Genomic DNA, 19,201 nt, shown 5'->3' on the forward strand with positions numbered 1-19,201 from the left:
GGTTCGGATCCTGGGCACGGACCTACGCACCACTTACCAAGCCATGCGGTGGCAGACGTCCACAAAGTAGAGGAAGGTGGGCACGGATGTTAGCCCAGGGCCAATCTTCCTCAGCAAAAAGAGGAAGATTGGCAATGGACGTTAGCTCAGGGCTAATTTTCCTCACCAAAAAAAAAAAAAAAAAAAAAAAAAATTAAGTCATCTCACTGTTAAGGCCATAAAATAAGGGACTATTGTCTTATCCTATAAAGTAGTACCACAGGATATTCTCATAGTTGGCTTCATCTCTTTCACTAACAGTTTAAACAGAAACAATCATTAAATTATAGGGTATGTCTTTTTTTCTAAGTGAGGTATTATTCTCAAAACTAAATAGACCATAAAATTGATCGACTCTTAACATACACTCAGAATGCACATTTACTTAATATAGGATAATGTAATTAAAAAGATGATTAAGGCTTTGAAGACAGTAATTCAAAGAAAGAAACGCAAGTGACGAACAAACATGAAAGAATCCTATCTTTACTAAAAAGATGTTAATTAAAACATTAAGATATCAAACTGGCAACAAGTAAAAAGATATCTTTCTGGAGGACAGTCAAGCAAAATGTACCAAATGGCAAGTGTACATATTTTATGTTATGGAAATAATCAGACTAAAATATTTATTTGTTTAAGAGCATTCACGGGCCGGCCCCGTGGCTTAGCGGTTAAGTGCGCACGCTCCGCTGCTGGCGGCCTGGGTTCGGATCCCGGGCGCGCACCGACGCACTGCTTCTCCGGCCATGCTGAGGCCGCGTCCCACATACAGCAACTAGAAGGATGTGCAACTATGACGTACAACAATCTACTGGGGCTTTGGAGGGAAAAAAATAAATAAATAAATAAATAAATAAATAAAAAAGAGCATTCACTACAACACTGTATTACAGCAAAAAGAGAGGGGAGTATTAAGAGGGCTTCTTTAGTAAATGGCATATTTATACAATGGAATAATAAACAATAATTAAAAAAGAAATACATGTATCTGTGTTGATATAGAAAGATGTCCACTATATATATATATACTATATATATGCAGCACACAAATCTGTAAGGATTTATACCAAATAAAATACAATAAAAATGTTGGTTGGTGTTAACAGTTGTTCTCCCTACATAACTGGGATGATGCTTTCTTCTTTTGGCTTATCTGCAATTATTTAACTGAAGTGAAGGGAAAAAGGAAGCTGTTTTTTGTTTTGTTTTGTTTTAAGAAAAGCCAGATACAGCATGCCAATGGTTGGCCAGCTACTTTTGTTTTTTTTTTTCTTTTGCAATTTTATGCCAACTTTAAAAATCTGGGTTTCACTATCATCTATACAGAAATTCTCAAACCTAGCTCCACACAGTATGTAGTCACCTAGCAAACCATTTACTCCAATACAGATTCCTTGGCCCCAACTCCAATGATTCTGAGGTCTACGCTTGGGCCCAGAAAGTTGTGCTTTCTACCAAGTTCTCTAAATAATTCAGAGGAACAGAAACTTATTCATGGGTAAATTCTTAACAACAGAACTGCTGAATCAAAGAACACACGTATATTAAATTTGGGAAGATACTGACAATCTATCTCTGGAAAAGTTGCACTAGCCATTTGGCAAGACACTTTTAGTTGCCTATCCAATATCCCCTCTTCTCACCATCTTCCTGATGAAACACTGATTTTATTCAGTGCAGCAATATACCTAACCCCATGTAAGAGATCACGGCACTGAAAAGGACATCTGCTGCAGAGTTCTGGGAAAGATTTTGCTTTTCTGACAAAAAAGGACAGTCATAAATAGTGCACATTCTACTATTTTCTTCTTGCCTTGAATGTGAACTTATCTGAAACAACCTAAGTCCATGAAGCAGTTACCAAGGACTTGGCCAGGAAAATTAAGAAATGCCAGTCCTGACATCATCCAGCTGCTAATAACACAATGCTGGCTTCATACTGTGAGAGAAAATAAATCCCTGCTTCACTACCAATAGTAAGGTTTTCGATTACTTGTAGACAAATGCATTACTAACTGATTAACCCACTAACAGTGCATGAGAATGTCCGTTTCCCTACCTCCCCATCAGCACTACATATCATGAAATACATAATTAATTCTTGCTCATCTGACTAAAAAAAAAAAAGTAGTACCTCATTTTGATTTGCATTTCTTTAACTATGAGGGGGTTGAATTTCTATTTCTCTTTTTTCCTTAAATGCCTTCTCATATATTTTTCCAAGTTTTCTTTCTTTCTTTTTTTTTTTTTGTGAGGAAGATCAGCCCTGAGCTAACATCCATGACAATCCTCCTCTTTCTTTGCTGAAGACAACTGGCCCTGGGCTAACATCTGTGCCCATGTTCCTCTACTTTATATGGGACACCGCCACAGCACAGCCTGACAAGCGGTGCATCGTTGCGCGCCCGGGATCCAAACCCCGGCTGCCAGCCGCGGAGCGCACACACTTAACCGCTCGCTACACGACGGGGCCGGCCCCCAGTCCATATTTTCCATTGTATTACTAATTTTTATTCTTCTTTTCTTTTGCAGGGAAATGTTTGCCCTGAGCTAACATCTGTTGCCAATCTTTCTCTTCCCCCCAGCACCCCCAAAGTCCCAGTACATAGTTGTATATTCTAGCTGTAGTCATTCTAGTTCTTCTCTGTAAGCCGCCGCCACAGCATGGCAGCCGACAGACAGTGGTCTGGTGTGGTTCCATGACCAGGAAGCAAACCTGGGCTGCCAAAGCAGTTAGCACTGAACTTTAACCACTAGGCCATCAGGGCTGGCTCACTAATTTTTATTTTTATTGGCTTATACAAGTTCTTTGTAAACTAAGGAAATCAGATCTTTATGATATACATTGTAAAATATTTTTGTCAGTTTGTCTTCTTATTAATTTTAGGTTTTTGTGTGCGTATAGAAGCTATCATTTAAATTGTCATGTAGATATGAAATCTAGATTTTAAAACATGTCCATTATTTCAAAATGTAGTATGAAGCAAATTTTTCCCCAACAAAGTATAAATTTTAAATGTTAAATCAATAGAAATTTTGAGGCTAAATACCACTGGAAGAATTATCTATAACCAGGTAAATCTAGGGAATATTAAAAAAAAAAAGGGGAGGGGAATAAGGGAAGTGGGGGGGGGGTTAGGTGTGGACAAAAAAGTTTTCAATGCCTGACATATAGACATATATCCAGCAGTATACTACATTCCTTGTAGAGAGTACACAAGTGTAAGATAAGGTCCTCACTCTAAGGCTCATTAACTAGTCAGAGAGAGATCAAAAACATGCAAAACAATCAGACAGCAAGAGACACAAAATTTCAAATGAAATAAAGTCAAAGATCAGAGAAATCAATTGAAAATTACAGCAACCTAGAAAAGTTGCATAAAATATAGAACTCGGCCTTTGAAAAACTATAAACTTTGGAATAATAGGAAAAGAATGATAAATTACTCCAGAATAAGGAACAGTCCACTTGACAGAAGAATAACTTTTCTCAACAGTAGACAAGATGGTGGAAATTAGGATTGGTTCGAAGACAAGGAAGAGAGAGACTGACCAGAATGCAGAGGGTTTGTATTGGGGAAGTAGAAGGGTAAGAAGCAGAATAGGGAGGGTAGAGCCAGAGGGATCTGAGAAAAAAATGATAGAAGAAAATCTACAGAGGGATTTGAGAAGAAATAATATAAGCAGCAAATCTAGTTGGTACATAACAAAGGAGAATCCAAAGTATTAGACTACCAGAAAAAATAAGTTCCCTTCTACTTGAATGACTGATTAACGTCATAAACTTTTCCAGGTTTAAACCATTTGTAGCCCTAGGAAAAAGCAAAGAAGCTCCTCAATTTATTTCACTTTTTCCCTCTCCTTTAAAGACAAGACATATTTGACGATTAATTTTCCTTATGCAAATTAGTCACTGGTTTGTGTCTTTTTATTTCAAAGTGCAATGTCAAAAAAAACAAAAAAAGGGGGACCAGCCCGGTGGCGCAAGCGGTTAAGTGTGTGAACTCTGCTGCAGTGGCCCGGGGTTCGCCGGTTCGGATCCCAGGCGTGCACTGACGCACTGTTGGGCAAGCCATGCTGTGGTGGCATCCCATATAAAGTGGAGGAAGATGGGCACGGATGTTAGCCCAGGGCCAGTCTTCCTCAGCAAAAAAAGAGGAGGACTGGCGGATGTTAGCAGAGGGCTGATCTCTTCACAAAAAAAAAAAAAAAAAGATTGTTGGTTGACATACTCTGAGTCATTACTACCTGCCTCATTCTAATTGCACACTTAAGTGGAACATAAGGGTTTCTTCTGGAATCAGCAAATTTACCACACCCCTACATCTTTAGAGACTATCAATTACTCCACACCCTGCAATTATAGAGTTGTAAAAAGAATTAAGAACATCAGCCTTACCCTTAGGGAGATCATTTTTCTGATTACTTCAAAAGTCACAGGATCAGGGGCTGGCCCCGTGGCTTAGCGGTTGAGTGTGCGCGCTCTGCTGCTGGCCGCCCGGGTTCGGATCCCGGGTGTGCACCGAGGCACCGCTTCTCCGGCCATGCTGAGGCCGCGTCCCACATACAGCAACTAGAAGGATGTGCAACTATGACATACAACTATCTACTGGGTCTTTGGGGAGAAAAATGAGGAGGATTGGTAATAGATGTTAGCTCAGGGCTGGTCTTCCTCAGCAAAAAGAGGAGGATTAGCATGGATGTTAGCTCAGGGCTGATCTTCCTCACAAAAAAAAAAAAAAAAAAAAAAGTCACAGGATCAAAAGAATACACTCAAGTTATTTTTTAATAACTTATTCCAACTTATTCTTCATAATATGGCAATTACTTGTACCCGTTTATTCTTAACAACTAGTAACTTCCAACTAGCAACATAAAATGACAAAGGAGTAAAAAAATAACCATCGAAAGGAAGAAGACAACAGTGTGGCATTGGCATAAAGACAGACCAGTGGAACGGCACAGAGAGCCTAGGAATTAACTTTCACGTACACGGTTAAATATGATCTTTGGCAAGAGTGCCAAGATCACTCAATGGGGAAACGACGGTCTCTTTAACAAACGGTGCTAGGAAAACTGGATATTCACATGCAAAAGAATGAAGCTGGATCCTTATCTTACACCATATACAAAAATTAACTCAAAATGGATTAAAAATCTAAATGTAAAATCTAAAACTACAAAACTCCTTTAAGAAAATATAGGGGAGGGCCGGCCCGTGGCTTAGAGGTTAAGTGCACACGCTCCCCTCCTGGCGGCCCGGGTTCGGATCCCGGGCGCGCACCGACGCACTGCTTCTCCGGCCATGCTGAGGCCGCGTCCCACATACAGCAACTAGAAGGATGTGCAACTATGACGTACAACTATCTACTGGGGCTTTGGGGGAAAAATAAATAAATAAAATTAAAAAAAAAAAAAGAAAGAAAATATAGGGGAAAAGCTTCATGATATTGGACTTGGTAATGATTTCTTAGATATAACACCAAAAGCACAGGCAACAAAAAGCAAAAATAGACAAATGTAGCTACATCAAACTTTAAAACTTTTGTGCATTGAATCAACAGAGTGAAATCAGAGTGAATCAACAGAGTGAAAAGGCAACCTACAGAATAGGAGGAAATATTTGCAAGTTGTTTATCTGTGATTAGGGGTTAATATCCAGAATATATAAAGAACTCCTACAACTCAATAACAAAAAAATAACTCAAAAAATGGGCAAAGGACTTGAATAGATATTTCTCCAAATACGACATACAAATGGCTCACAAGCATATGAAAAGATGCTCAACATCACTAACTATCAGAGAAATGCATATCAAAATCACAATGAGATAGCACCTCACACCCATTAGGAAGGCTAGTATCAAAAAAACAGAAAGTAAGTTTTGGTGAGGATGAGGAGAAATTGGAACCCTTGTGTACTTTTAGTGGGATTGTAAAATGATGCAACCACTACAGAAAACAGTATGGAGGTTCCTCAAAATATTAAAAATAGTACCATATGATCCAGCAATTCCACTTCTGGGTATATATCCAAAATAACTGAAAGCAGGGTCTCCAAGGGCTATTTGCACACCCATGTTCATAGTGGCACTACCCACAACAGCCAAGAGGAGGCAGCAACTCAAATATCCACCCACGAATGAATAAACAAAATGTGGTATATGCACACAATGGAGTATCAGTCAGCCTTTGAAATGGTGGGAACCCTGTCATACGCTACGTGGAAGAGCACTGAGGACACTACGCTAAGTGAAGCAGGACAGTCACAAAAGGACAAACACCGTAGAATTCTACTTCATGAGCTATTTAAGCAGTCAAATTCATAAAACAAAGTAGAATAGCGGTTACCAGAGACTGGAGAGAGGGGGAAAGGGGAGTTGTTGTTTAATGGGTACAGTTTCAGATTTGCAAGATGAGAAAGTTTTGGAGATCTGGTTCAAAACCACATGACTGCACTTAACACTAATGAATTATACACTTAAAAATGGTTAAGGAGGCCGGCCCAGTGGCGCAGCGGTTAAGTGCACACACTCTGCTTTGGCAGCCCGGAGTTCGTAGGTTTGGATCCTGGGCGCGCACTGACGCCCCGCTTGTCAAGCCATGCTGTGGCAGCGTCCCATGTAAAGCGGAGGAAGATGGGCACGGATGTTAGCCCAGGGCCAGTCTTCCTCAGCAAAAAAAGGAGGATTGGCATCAGATGTTAGCTCAGGGCTAGTCTACCTCCCACAAAAAAAAAATAAAAATGGTTAAGAAGGTAAATTTTATGTTACGTGGTTTTTACCACAATAAAAGAAAGACAGCTAAATTATAACTAAATTAGGAAATATAAAGTACAAAAGACTAGGAATTAGATTTTCCAGATCTTTCTTTCATCATAAGATAAAGTATAGTACGGTAAATATTAGAAAGAACAAGGAGGAGAGGGGGAAGTGAGTCCCACTTCTCTCCCTTAATAGCACGTGATCTTAGGTCAGCCTTGCTTTTCTCACTTCTAAGTGGGACTAATAACACTTGCATCACCTGCTTCATATGGCTGTTGAGAACATAAAGAGAACAGTTGAGAACATAAGATTAAAGCATATGAAAGTCTTAAAAGCCATAAATTCACATAAATGAAAGTATCACTGCAAACAATGAACTTCTTGGAATGTGTTATCCAAGGCTAACCTGAGATGTTACACTTACGGGCCGGCCCCGTGGCGTAGCAGTTAAGTGCGCGCACTCCACTGCTGGTTGCCTGGGTTCAGATCCCGGGCATGCACCGACACAGTGCTTGTCAAGCCATGCTGTGGTGGCCTCCCATGTAAAGTAGAGGAAGATGGGCACAGATGTTAGCTCAGGGCCAGTCTTCCTCAGCTAATAAGGGGAGGATTGGCATGGATGTTAGCTCAGGGCTGATCTTCCTCACAAAAAAAAAAAAAAAAGATGTTACACTTAAAAATAACTAAGGAAAATAAAAATGAAACTTCACAATGCACTTAAAAGTTTTCTGCAGAAGTTTTAAGAGGAAAAAAAGCTGTTGATTGACTTCAAAACTGGTACTCAACATAGAATTTATGTGGACGTATATCTTATTTCTTGATTTTTCAACTTTAGACCTTTTTTGCTGTCTTTCTATTAGAGAAGGTTAGGATTTAGCTATTGTACCAAACGTACTTGCACAACTTCCCTCTCACATGCTCCCCACCTGGTTCTCTCCATTTGGGGTTAAGACATATTCAGGTTCACATTAGCATACCTATATAAACATTTTTTCAATCTATCTTGTATATTATAACTACATTTCCTTGCTTCTACTTTTTTAAACTTTCCTCATTATTTTCATTTGCTTGGTTATCTTTGAAAAATGACCCCACACCCTTAAAGAGTTCTTATAAAAGTCCTTCAAAAACAACTGGCACTCATACCTATCAATTCCATTCTCCCTTCTGGAGACACCCTTTCTGAAACCATCTAACCTTCTGCAGCAATTTAGACTGGTTTGTCTTGTCTAGGTTTGTCTGCTCATTTTGACTCAAGAAACTGGGTCACTTTCTCCTGAGTTGAATCTCATTTATAACAGCCAAAATCTTTTTCTTTCTTGATTTACTCCCTCTTTTAGAGAATCATTTCTATAACTTTCTGGGAAAGGGTATGTAGGGTGAAAAAATTAAAACTTTCCAATTCTAAAATCCTCATAATTAAATGACGGATTGTCTGAGTATTATAAAATTCTAAAATGAAGGTAATTTTTTCTTAGAGTTTTGAAGGAATATATTCACTGTTTCCCAGCATCTGGTGCTTCTGAGAAAATCTGATGCCATTTTTATTCCTCATCCTCTACACGTGAACTGTTTTTCCTCCATAGAAGCTTTTGTTTACTCTCTTTATCCCAGGTTTTCTTAAATTCCATAATGATGTGCCTTAAGGTGAGTCTTTTCCATTCTTCTGCAAGGCACTCATTCAGAAGGCTTAATCTAGATATTTATGTTATTCAATTCTTATGTTTTATATTTATTATTTATTTGATAATTCTCTCCCCGTGGTTTTCTCTTTTGTTGAACTCATGCTATTCAGGTGTTGGACCTCCTGGATTGATCCTAAGCTTTTCTTATTTTTTCCCATCGCTTTGACTCGTTCTACTCTGTGATATCCCTTTTACTGGATTTTTAATTTATGCATCAAATTTTTAATTTCCATTTTTATTCTCTGAATAATCCATGTTACAGTCTCATATTCCTATTTCACTGGTACAATATCTCCCGTTATCTCTCTATAATTTACTTTCAATTTTCTTCTGTTCCCAGTACTGTCTTTTCTTCATTTGTTTTGGTCTCTCAGTGATCTTTAAACTTCTGTTCAAGAAGTGTTAGGCATTACAAACCAACTAGAAACTAGCTAAGGCTTGGCAACTGGTGGGCCTCAGTGCAGGAGTACATTCTGCTGAGGGGGAACCCACTAAATGTCAGTGCTTTACATCATCTCTCTTGGGTTAAGTTTTCTCAAAGAAAAATGTTTCAACTTAAAAAATATAAGCAAGGCAACAAGCATTCTAGGAGCAACGAAGACAAACAGGGCTGACGATCTCGCCATTCAATACGCAAACTTTCATTTCAAGGGGCCGGCCCAGTGGTGCAAGCGGTTAAGTGCGGGCACTCCACCGCGGCGGCGCGGGGTTCGCCAGTTTGGATCCCGGGCGTGCACTGACACACCGCTTGTTAAGCCATGCTGTGGCGGCGTCCCATATAAAGTAGATAGAAGAAGATGGGTACGGATGTTAGCCCAGGGCCAGTCTTCCTCAGCAAAAAAGAGGAGGATTGGCATTGGATGTTAGCTCAGGGCTGGTCTTCCTCACACACACAAAAAATAATACATATATATATATATATAAATATATAAAAAACTTTCATTTCAAGACCCTTCACCTCAGCCCCACTCCCACCAGCTGTGCCAAATCTCTGGTTCCACCCTATTCAAATAATCAATATCCAGCTTTCTGCTGGCTATACTAGATGGAAAAGGAAAATCTAGGGTCTAAACTACTCCAGACTTTCAACCAATCCTCCTGTTTTTAGTTCCACTCAGCACTCTCATCTTCAGAGGCCTGTGGTACCTGAAATTTGTGGTTTTGTGGGAAGATCCATCTTGTTTCTTATTAATTTCCTTCTCTGCAGACACAAAGCTGAAGCAGAATAATGAAAACCGAAGTTAATCAGTTAAAACCGATCCATCTGCTTTCTTCCAAAACACTGTTCTCATCTGTTGATACCTCCTCTTCTGTTCTTTGTCCTTTTGGGTTTGTACTATTTTCTTTTTTTTGCATTTATCTTACTTATTATTTATTTTTTTATTGTAATTAGGTATCCAAATTACTCTATCCTGAATCCCTTTCATTTAATATTTTTAAAAATCTCTAACCAGTATCATTTTCTTGTGCAATAACATTCATTCAATAACTATTTAGTGAGCAACTTCTGTGTGTCAGACATGACTGTTCCAAGCACTGGAAATTCAGCCATGCACAAATGAAAGGCCCTGCTCTCAAGGAGCTGACATTCTAGTGGGGGATACAGCTTTTTTTTAAAAGTCAGTCTACAATATGTACATAGTACCAAGTGCTAAGACCAGAACAAAACAGGGGTTGAGGTAGTAAGAAGGCAAGTCATGGAGAAATGTGGAGGAAGAAAATTCCAGGCAGTAGAAAGAGCAAGTCCTGAGATAAGTGTTTGTTTGGCTTTTTCACAGAAAAATAGATTAGCAAGAAGGGCAGTATGGCTGGATATGCTTATATATCCCTCAATTTTGCTTGAGTTCTTTCTAGGATTTGGCTTTACTAAGTATAACACAGTAAACCTCCTCATATGAATGCCCATTTTTAAAAGCTATTTCCTGGGGTTATACTATAGTCTCAAAATTCATACCAGCATGTAGCATAAACCTTAAAACTAAGCACAGCTTTGACCTGCCAATAACACTTCTAGAATTTTATCTTAGAGAAATGATGATGAGTCTATAGGCAAATTATGAGAAGTATTAGACTAACAAAGTTGCTGGGTTAAAGAGAAATATATAAAAATAAGTGACACTTCTACAGTTAGAAATAATTCTTTTTAGATGTGGTATATATATACAATGGAACACTACTCAGCCATAAAAAAGGATGAAATCTTGCCATTTGTGACAAGATGGATGGACCCTGAGGGTATTATGCTAAGTGACATAAATCAGAGGGAGAAAGTCAAATACTGTATGATCTCATTCATAAAGAGAAGATAAAAACAACAACAAACAAACACATAGAGACAGAGATTGGACTGGTGATTACCAGAGGGGAAGGGGGGAAGGAGGAGGGCAAAAGGGGGTGATTAAACACATGTGTAGGGTGATGGATTGTAATTAGTCTTTGGGTGGTGTACATGAAATTGAAATATAATGATGTACACCTGAAATTTATATAACATTATAAACCAATGTTACGGCAATTTAAAAAATAAACAAATAAAAAGAAAAAAAATAATTCTTTTTAAAGGCCATTTGAAAGAATTAATCACCAACAAGGGTGTTCACTGCAGCATTTTTCCTAATAATTTTGTTGGTACACCATGCAGTACAGCCCACATCCTCCAATGAAAATACTAATTTCTCATAATGACCTAGTTGCCACAACCAATGATTGTTCAGTCTTTATCCTACTAGATCTCTATTAATCCTCCACTTCCTTCCTAAAATTCTTTATACCTCCAAGAAGTAAATCTATTATGATACCAATCTCACAATCCCCTCACCTCATTTATAATCTTCCCTCCTTTCTGCTCGCTCTCTCCTATAATAGCTAAAATATATAACCATTATTTGTCCTCCTCCTTCCTTTGGTCACAAAGGATGAAGTATCTCCACTCCTATCAAACGTCAAACCCTGAACCCATGACTTGGATCACTTCTCCCACCCACCTTCCCAAGAATGTTGCTTCTTAAATTATCTCCATTCTCCCCTCATCAGTTTCCCTAGTGTATTAGATTACTTTCACTAGCATTCAAACATGTGTCAGTTATCTCTCATCTTTTACATAATAATTTATAACATACATACTACATTTAGCTTACCTTAAAAACAACCAAAGGGTAAACATAAGCTATGTTAAGGATCTGGATTTTGTTCTAAGGACAATAGGAAGCCAATGAAGCTGTCTAAGCTTGTTATCTCTACTTCTGTATCCTCCATTTACTCTTCAATTTGGATTCTTCTTCATCACTGCTCTGAAATTCACCAAGGTCACAACCTCCTTGTTTATAAATCCACTTGGACACTTTCAAATTCATCTTTCTTATCTACTCTTCACAGCATCTAACAGTAATGACTTCCTACTTGAAAGGCTCTCTTTTCCTGCCTTTTCTGACATACTATATTCACCTAGTGTTCCTACCTCATCATTCTGAAGGATCTTTTTTCTTCTCACAGTCCAATAAAAATCATTAGCACCCAAGATTTTGTCCTCAGCTCTCTCCTTTTCCCAATCAACACTCTCCTCGGGCTGAAATGTCCCCCCTTTGATATACTTTCTTCACTTGGCTTCCAGGTCACACCATCTCCTGGTGTTACTCCCACCTCACTACCAGCCCTTCTGAGTGACAGTCTCCTGAGACACTTCTCCTGAGACACATTGAGTACTCCTCTTCTACTTGGTCTTTTAATGTTAAGAGTGCCCCAAGACTCAGCCCTTGGTCATCTTCCCTTCTCTATCTCCATTAATTCACAATCTCCCAATCTCAATCACTTTAAATACTAATTATATACTGACTCTCAAATTTCCATCTCCAGCCCAGACCTCTTTTCCAAACTCCAGATTCATATATTCAACTGCTACCTGACATCATCTGCACACATGCAGTCACTTCAAATTATAAAATGTCCCTAAGTGAACTCTAGATCTCTCCCCCAAAACCTGCTCTATCCATAGCCTTCCCCATCTCTGCTGACAGAAACACCCTCCCTCCAGCAGCTCAGGTCAAAAATCTTAAGAGCCATTCTTGACTTCTTGTTCTCTCACACCCAACAAATTTGTTATGGAATCTTCCAAATATATTCAGAATCCCACTTCCTATAACCCTCCTTCAAGCCACTCATCTCATCTAAAATGCTGTTATAGTCTTCTACAACCTTCTATAGGCCTCCTGCTTCTTCCCTTGCTCCACCCTACCCCTACTTCTGTATCCCCAGTCTATTCTCAACACAGCAGATAGTATTCTTTTTAAAACATAAACCAGACCATGTCACTCCACTGCTCCATCTCAGAGAGCCAAAGTCAGTGTCCTTCCAATGGCCCACTGCCCCCTCCCACGGTTTACCTCTTTGACCTCATCTTCTACTGCTCTTACCCTCACTCAGCTCCAGCCACAATGCCATCCTGCTGTCTCTTGAACAGACCACTCTCCAGCCTTAGAGCCTTTGCACCAGCTGTTCCCTCTACCCACAATGACCTCCTCCCAGACACCCACATGGCTAACCTTCCTCACCTCCTCCTTTGCTGAAATGTCATCTTCTCAATAACACCTACCTGGCCATCCTATTTAAAACTGTAACTTGCTCACATCCCCAGCATATGTGATCTCCCTTACCTTTTCTACTTTTTTCTTTTATCCATAGAATTTATTATATTCTACCATAGTCATTTATACCCTCACATAAAAATTAATCAGCCCCCTTTTTTTATTCACACTACTATTGCTACAGTTTAAGTAATCATTATCTCCTCACTAGATCAGTATTTTTCAAACTGCTGGTTGCTTCAGAGCAGCAGCTTCTCCTTTTTGCAAATGAAAAATAGAATAGAAAAAATTTTTATCAGAGTGCTTTGCACACAGTAAAGGAATATTGTTTCGTGACATTTTGATGCAATTATACACATGCATGCAATTCAACTTTTGTATACTGAGTTGCCTGGCATACAAAAAACACTCAATATTTCCGAAAGTACGAATGAGTGAAAGCATGTCATCATGTACTGATATGACTTCAATTACTAGACTGATATTAGTGACAATAGTAAGAGACGCTATTTATTGAACAAGAATTTTTGGTAAATGTTACTTTCCTATTTTTAAGGATGGAAAAAACAAAATTTATTAAGATTAAATAACTTGTCCGAGGTTACACAAGTAGTAAGGAACAGAGCCAGGATTCACGCCCATACCGTTTAACACCAAAATTCTGACCTATTCGCTACTAATTTCTATAGCCCAGAAGTTCTATTTCTTTTTTTTTTTTAATAATTTTATTTATTTATTTCTCCCCAAAGCCCCAGGAGATAGTTGTATGTCATAGCTGCACATCATCCTAGTTGCTGTATGTGGGACGCGGCCTCAGCATGGCCAGAGAAGCGGTGAGTCAGTGCGCACCCGGGATCCGAACCCGGGCCGCCAGCAGCGGAGCGTGCGCACTTAACCGCTAAGCCACGGGGCCGGCCCCTAGAAGTTCTATTTCTGTTGAGATGTTTCATTTTTTTCAATTCAGCTGCTTTCAGCTTGAGGGCCTTAGAGTATGCAGTTTCTACCTGGAATGTTCTCCCACCCCTCTACCCTACCCTCACAATCCCACTCAGGGCCTTCAACCTTACCAAAGCCTACCCATTCTTCTGGGCAAAGTTTAAACATCAATTCCTGAAAAGTATTCCCATACTCCCCAAATCAGTTAGGTTCCGTCAATGATGCTTCCACATCATTCTTTTTCTCTCACATCTCATTTGTGATAATTGCTCAATGTCTATCTTCCCCACTAGATTACAAGTTTCTTGAGGGTAAGGACCACATCTACCAATACAGAGGGGACACAATACACCTGGAGGCCTAGTACACACTCAATTTATTGAATAATAAATAAGCAGTATCAGAGGCCCTAATCACCCCAGACGAAAACCTAGTATAGTACTTTCATAACCAAATAGGAGTGGTATAATTAAGCGCTTGGGCTTTAAAGCCTGGCAGAACTGAATTAAAAATGTGGCCCAGTTACTCATTAGGGAACTCTGAGCGAGTTCCTTAACCTCTCTAAGCCTCATCCACAAAATAATCACAAATACTTTGCTATAAAGATTAACTATCCTCAGGGCCTGCCCGGTGGCCTAACTGTTAAGTGCTCGCACTCCGCTGCTGGCGGCTGGGGTTCGGATCCTGGGCGCGAACCAATGCACTGCCTGTCCAGCCATGCTGCGGCCGCGTCCCATGTAAAGTGGAGGGAGATGGGCACAGATGTTAGCCCACGGCCAGTCTTCCTCAGCGAAAAAAAAAAAGAGAGAGAGGAGGATCGGCATGGATGTTAGCTCAGCGCTGACTTTCCTCACAAAAAAAAAATTTAACTATCCTTTTCTATTCATTCACAGTGCTATTGTTAAAATTTAAGTAATTACTATCTCCCCTCTTAATATTATTCAAACTTCAGATTGCTTCACATCAGCTTCTTGATTTCTTAAAATGGAAAAATATACAATAGAAAAAAATATATCAGAATGCATGCACACATTAAGGGCATACTGCTGAAATACACACAGAATTCAACTATTGTTTATTGGGTGCTATGTCACATGTACATCCTATTGTGGGTTGCAGTCAACAAATCTGAAAAACGTTGCTACGCTATTGCTTCAGTGAGAAGTGGGGCATTCTTGGTTTTGTTCACTGCTGTGTCCCTAGAACCTAAAACAGTGTCTGGTATATAACAGCACAACAAATATCTGTTGAAAAAGTGACTGGTCCATCTGGTCCCAACTTAACTTTTCCTATGTATTAATCCTAGAGTATTCCCGCCCTCACTGCCATTTACAGAGCCCATTACATTCTTCGTCCCTGAGCTTTGGCTCACACTCCTCTCTCAGACTAACAAAACTTTCTCCCTTTGCTCAACTCACTAAACCAACCAATGCCTTTTTACTACACTGCGTGTTCTTATAAAATCATATATGACAGGCATAAAGTCTACAAGTATAAAAGGAAACATGATAAACTATAAAGTGAATATGCAGTATACGAAAAACTACAGTTCTGTATCATACGTGTAACCTCTAGTTCAGTTATGTTCAGTTATGACATACATTAAACATCTGACTAACAATTCAGCATGCCATCTTAAAATTTAAAAGATCTTTTAGGGGTCAGCCCAGTGGCGAAAGCGGTTAAGTGCATGCCCTCTGCCTGCGGGAGCCTGGGGTTCGATGGTTCGGATCCCGGGCACGCACCGATGCACCGCTTGGCAAGCCATGCTGTGGCGGCGTTCCATATAAAATGGAGGAAGATGGGCACAGATGTTAGCCCAGGGCCAGTCTACCTCAGCCAAAAAAAAAAGAAAAGAGGATTGGCAGATGTTAGCACACGGCTGATCTCCTCACCAAAAAAAAAAAAAAGAGCGACTAAAAAATAAATAACTAAAAGATCTTTTGAAGGATGCCTTAACCCATACTTAATTAAAAACGAGAAGTTTGATCTGATACCTTCTTTTTTAACTCTCTATAGGGATTTATGCCTAAAGAGGTACTCAAAATCATACCACTGATTATTCTTTTCATAAACAGAGCAATACATAAAAATCTGAGGTCATCACTAAGGACTGAAAGTCCGGAGTCTGAGTATTGCAAACCAACTAGCTCTGCAATCCACAAGTCACTCTGCCTCATCCACAGATAAGCCAATGTGAAGACCCAAGCTGTTAAGAAGAAAAGAGACTATCATAACGACTGGTTTGGGCAACTGTTTTCAGAGGCTAAGTAGAATGTTCACGCCAGTTTTTAAGTTTCCACATATTAATCACGTATTATGTTCCAGAAACTGGACTTTATATGTATGTATTTACATAAACGTCTGCATCATCTTCAGGTTTTTGAAAAAAAAATCACCATTTGGTTGGAACTACTACTTTCTTCCTCCTTTGGCTATTTAAAAAAAAAATCTTGTTTTATGCAGATTTGTTAACATATCACACAAGGTTCTGTCCTTTCTCTTGAAAAAAACACACACACACTTATTATTTGATTTACAAAATTCTTTTTCTTCTTTAACTGTAGGTAAGCAAGTAAAAATATCACCAAACAGTCTGACTCTAAAAAAATTCTCCTTTTCAATTTTCACTTCAAATATCTCATACCACCTACTAACTAGCCGTCTTTGGTCAACTCCTAAATATTCCAGAGTTCACAGTCTAAAAACTAGGCTTCTTTAGCAGAATTCCTTTTGTTCACTATCCCTACCAGAGGCTAAGGAGTGGAAAGTTCCAACTTTCGCAACTCTAGAACGACGTTACAAACGGGGGGAGGAGGCTGTACCTGACAGCAAGTGGCTTGTTTTTTCAATCCACTTAAGCTCCCAGAGAGCCCAAAACACTTAAGTTCCAACACGAGCTTCATACTTCCCTGTGTGAAACTTGCTTTCTTAAGCTTCAACCTTTCCAGCTGCAGAAAAGTTTAAAGTATTTCTGAACAGATAGGATCAGCTGCCAAAGAGAAGGCAACACGAATATCAAACTAAAAAGTAACATTTTAATCGGCATAAAAGCATATGGTATTATAGTACCATCAGTAATATATTAAGAGCAGTCCTACTTCTTAACTTAAAGTAGTATTTATTAAAGTTGTGATTTCAGAGCCAGAAGAACACCAGTGTTGGTCTCTGGCTACAGAAGGTAAACATTACTCGTAAGCAGCTTCCTTTAAATGACCCTACTAGGGGCCCACGGCGAAGCGGTTAAGTGCGCGCGCTCCGCTGCTGCCGGCCCAGGTTCGGATCCCGGGCGCGCACCGACGCACCGTTTGTCGGGCCATGCTGTGGCGGCGCCCCACATAAAGTGAAGGAAGATGGGCTTCCTCAGCAAAAAAAGAGGAGGATCGGCATGGATGTTAGCTCAGGGCTGATCTTCCTCACAAAAAAAAATAGTAATAAAATAAAAGACTCTACTAGGATCTTTAACGTCTGGTTTTTCTCCGTCTATCCTATTCTGCTAAAAGCCGTGGCTGATCTTCGGGGGGCCGTGACTCGGGGTCCCCAAAGTGTGGCTGATGTAGTCAAATGCAGGACGCGCCTACCAGCTTCACTAGCAGAATCCGCGCCGTCCCCCGCGGCTCCTCCGGCGGCGGCTCCTCCCGAGCCCCCGCACTCCCCGCCGTCCCCGCCGTCCCGGCCGCGCCGTCCCCCGCGGCTCCTCCCGAGCCCCCGCACTCCCCGCCGTCCCGGCCGCGCCGGGTCCCAGCGCTCGGGGCGGCCAGGGCTTCAGACAGCCCCCACTCCCTCCTCCGTCAACGCGGAGGCCCACGTGTCCCCCGGCCACCGGCGCCCGGCCGGCAAACGTCGGTCTAAGAAAAGAAAGCTCGCCTGCTGCTCCCAACAGGTGGGAAGGAGAGCAGGGACAGCTGGGCGCCGCGGCCGGGCCAGGCCTCAAGCGGGCGGCCACGGAGGGAGGCCGCGGCCCGAACCGCGGCCCCTTCCGCCCGCCGCCCACCCCTCCCACCCGGCCCCGCCGACCTGACGACGGATGCCACGCGAGGCCATGAGCCGCCGAATGAGCCAACCGAGCCGAAGATGTCACTGCCACCGCCGCTGTCCCCACAGCCACCACAGCAGCCGCCGCCAGCACCACGGGCGCCTCGTAACGCGAGCGCTGCGCGCGTGCGCCGTGGTCCCCGGAGGCGCAGGGTCACGTGGTCGTGCCGCGCGCAGCCTCGCCCTCCGCGGGCTCCTCGGCCCCGCCCCCCGCCGCCTCAGGGCGGGGCCTCCACTGCTCCCGGCGGACCTCCCAAGCGCCGAGCGGGCGCTGGGCCCTTTCCCGCCGGGACGGCACGAAGACAGCGCCCCGCCTCCCCAAAGGAAAATACGTGTTGTTCTTTGGGGGCACATCTGAAGTTTTCCCCACAATTGCCCAGGCTTTACCCCTCTGCCTAAAAATGCACAGAAATCCAGTCTTAAACCCCCAAATCTCAAGATGGTGTGGACTCGGGGTCCACCCGGGTTTCCCGAAGAGGAAACAATGCTGGAGTTAGGGACTTGAGGAACCGATTATTAAAGGGCTATGTAAAATTGTCCTCCGGATAAACGGAGGCCGCATTGTGCTGACATTCTTAGCAGTCTTCAGTTTACTCCCATCCTCATTTTAAAAGAAAAAAATTCAAATCTCGCCTCTCTCCCTTCTGTTCCCCAGTTCCTGAGTTGCCCAGCACTTACTAGGCAATCTCCTGTTCAAGGTCCAGTGGTATCACAGCTGGGCTGCAACTTCCTCGTCGGGAATATGTCTGCTTCCAGAAATATTTCTCTGCAAGATGTTTCCTGTCCACACTCCTGTTAATCATAAATCCCCTCAACAGCACCTTTGCTTCCAAATATCAGAATCAATCTTCTCACCCTCGGCCTTTCGCTTTCATTAAAGTACATCTAGCTGCAGCTTTCCCTGTCCATGGCATCTTCTACTCTGCAAGCTAACTTTTTTGGATTCTCCGACAATGCAGCCATGCTTTCTTACCGGTATAACCTGCAACTTTGAGATGTTTACCATGAGAAGGAGCAGTTCAGGGAGTGATGTATTGTGAAGGGAGGTGGAGTTTGCCGCAGGCACTGTCATTCAGGAGAAGGCCACCGCCTTCTTCTCTCCTTTCTGTACTGGTTCTTTCAATCTTTCCTAAAGTGAGCTCAAATTCTTCACCAGTAA

General features: G+C 41.4%; 1 protein-coding gene across 2 annotated transcripts in view; it reads right to left on the minus strand.

Annotated features, from left to right (window-relative positions):
- Positions 1-18,997, minus strand: part of PRPF39 (pre-mRNA processing factor 39) — a 42,968-nt gene extending 23,971 nt beyond the window's left edge. The window contains exon 1 of one of the 2 annotated variants that reach the window (XM_087422213.1): positions 18,721-18,997. The gene's annotated coding sequence lies outside the window, so the exon portion shown is untranslated. Of the gene's footprint in view, positions 1-18,024; positions 18,165-18,720 lie in introns of those variants that run through there. The other variant, XM_004436365.2, reaches the window with a different exon arrangement.
- Between the last annotated feature and the right edge of the window lie 204 nt (positions 18,998-19,201).

The sequence above is a fragment of the Ceratotherium simum genome, chromosome 3 (assembly GCF_057802395.1).
Source record: "Ceratotherium simum simum isolate JZ-2026a chromosome 3, ASM5780239v1, whole genome shotgun sequence".
Taxonomy (NCBI): domain Eukaryota; kingdom Metazoa; phylum Chordata; class Mammalia; order Perissodactyla; family Rhinocerotidae; genus Ceratotherium; species Ceratotherium simum.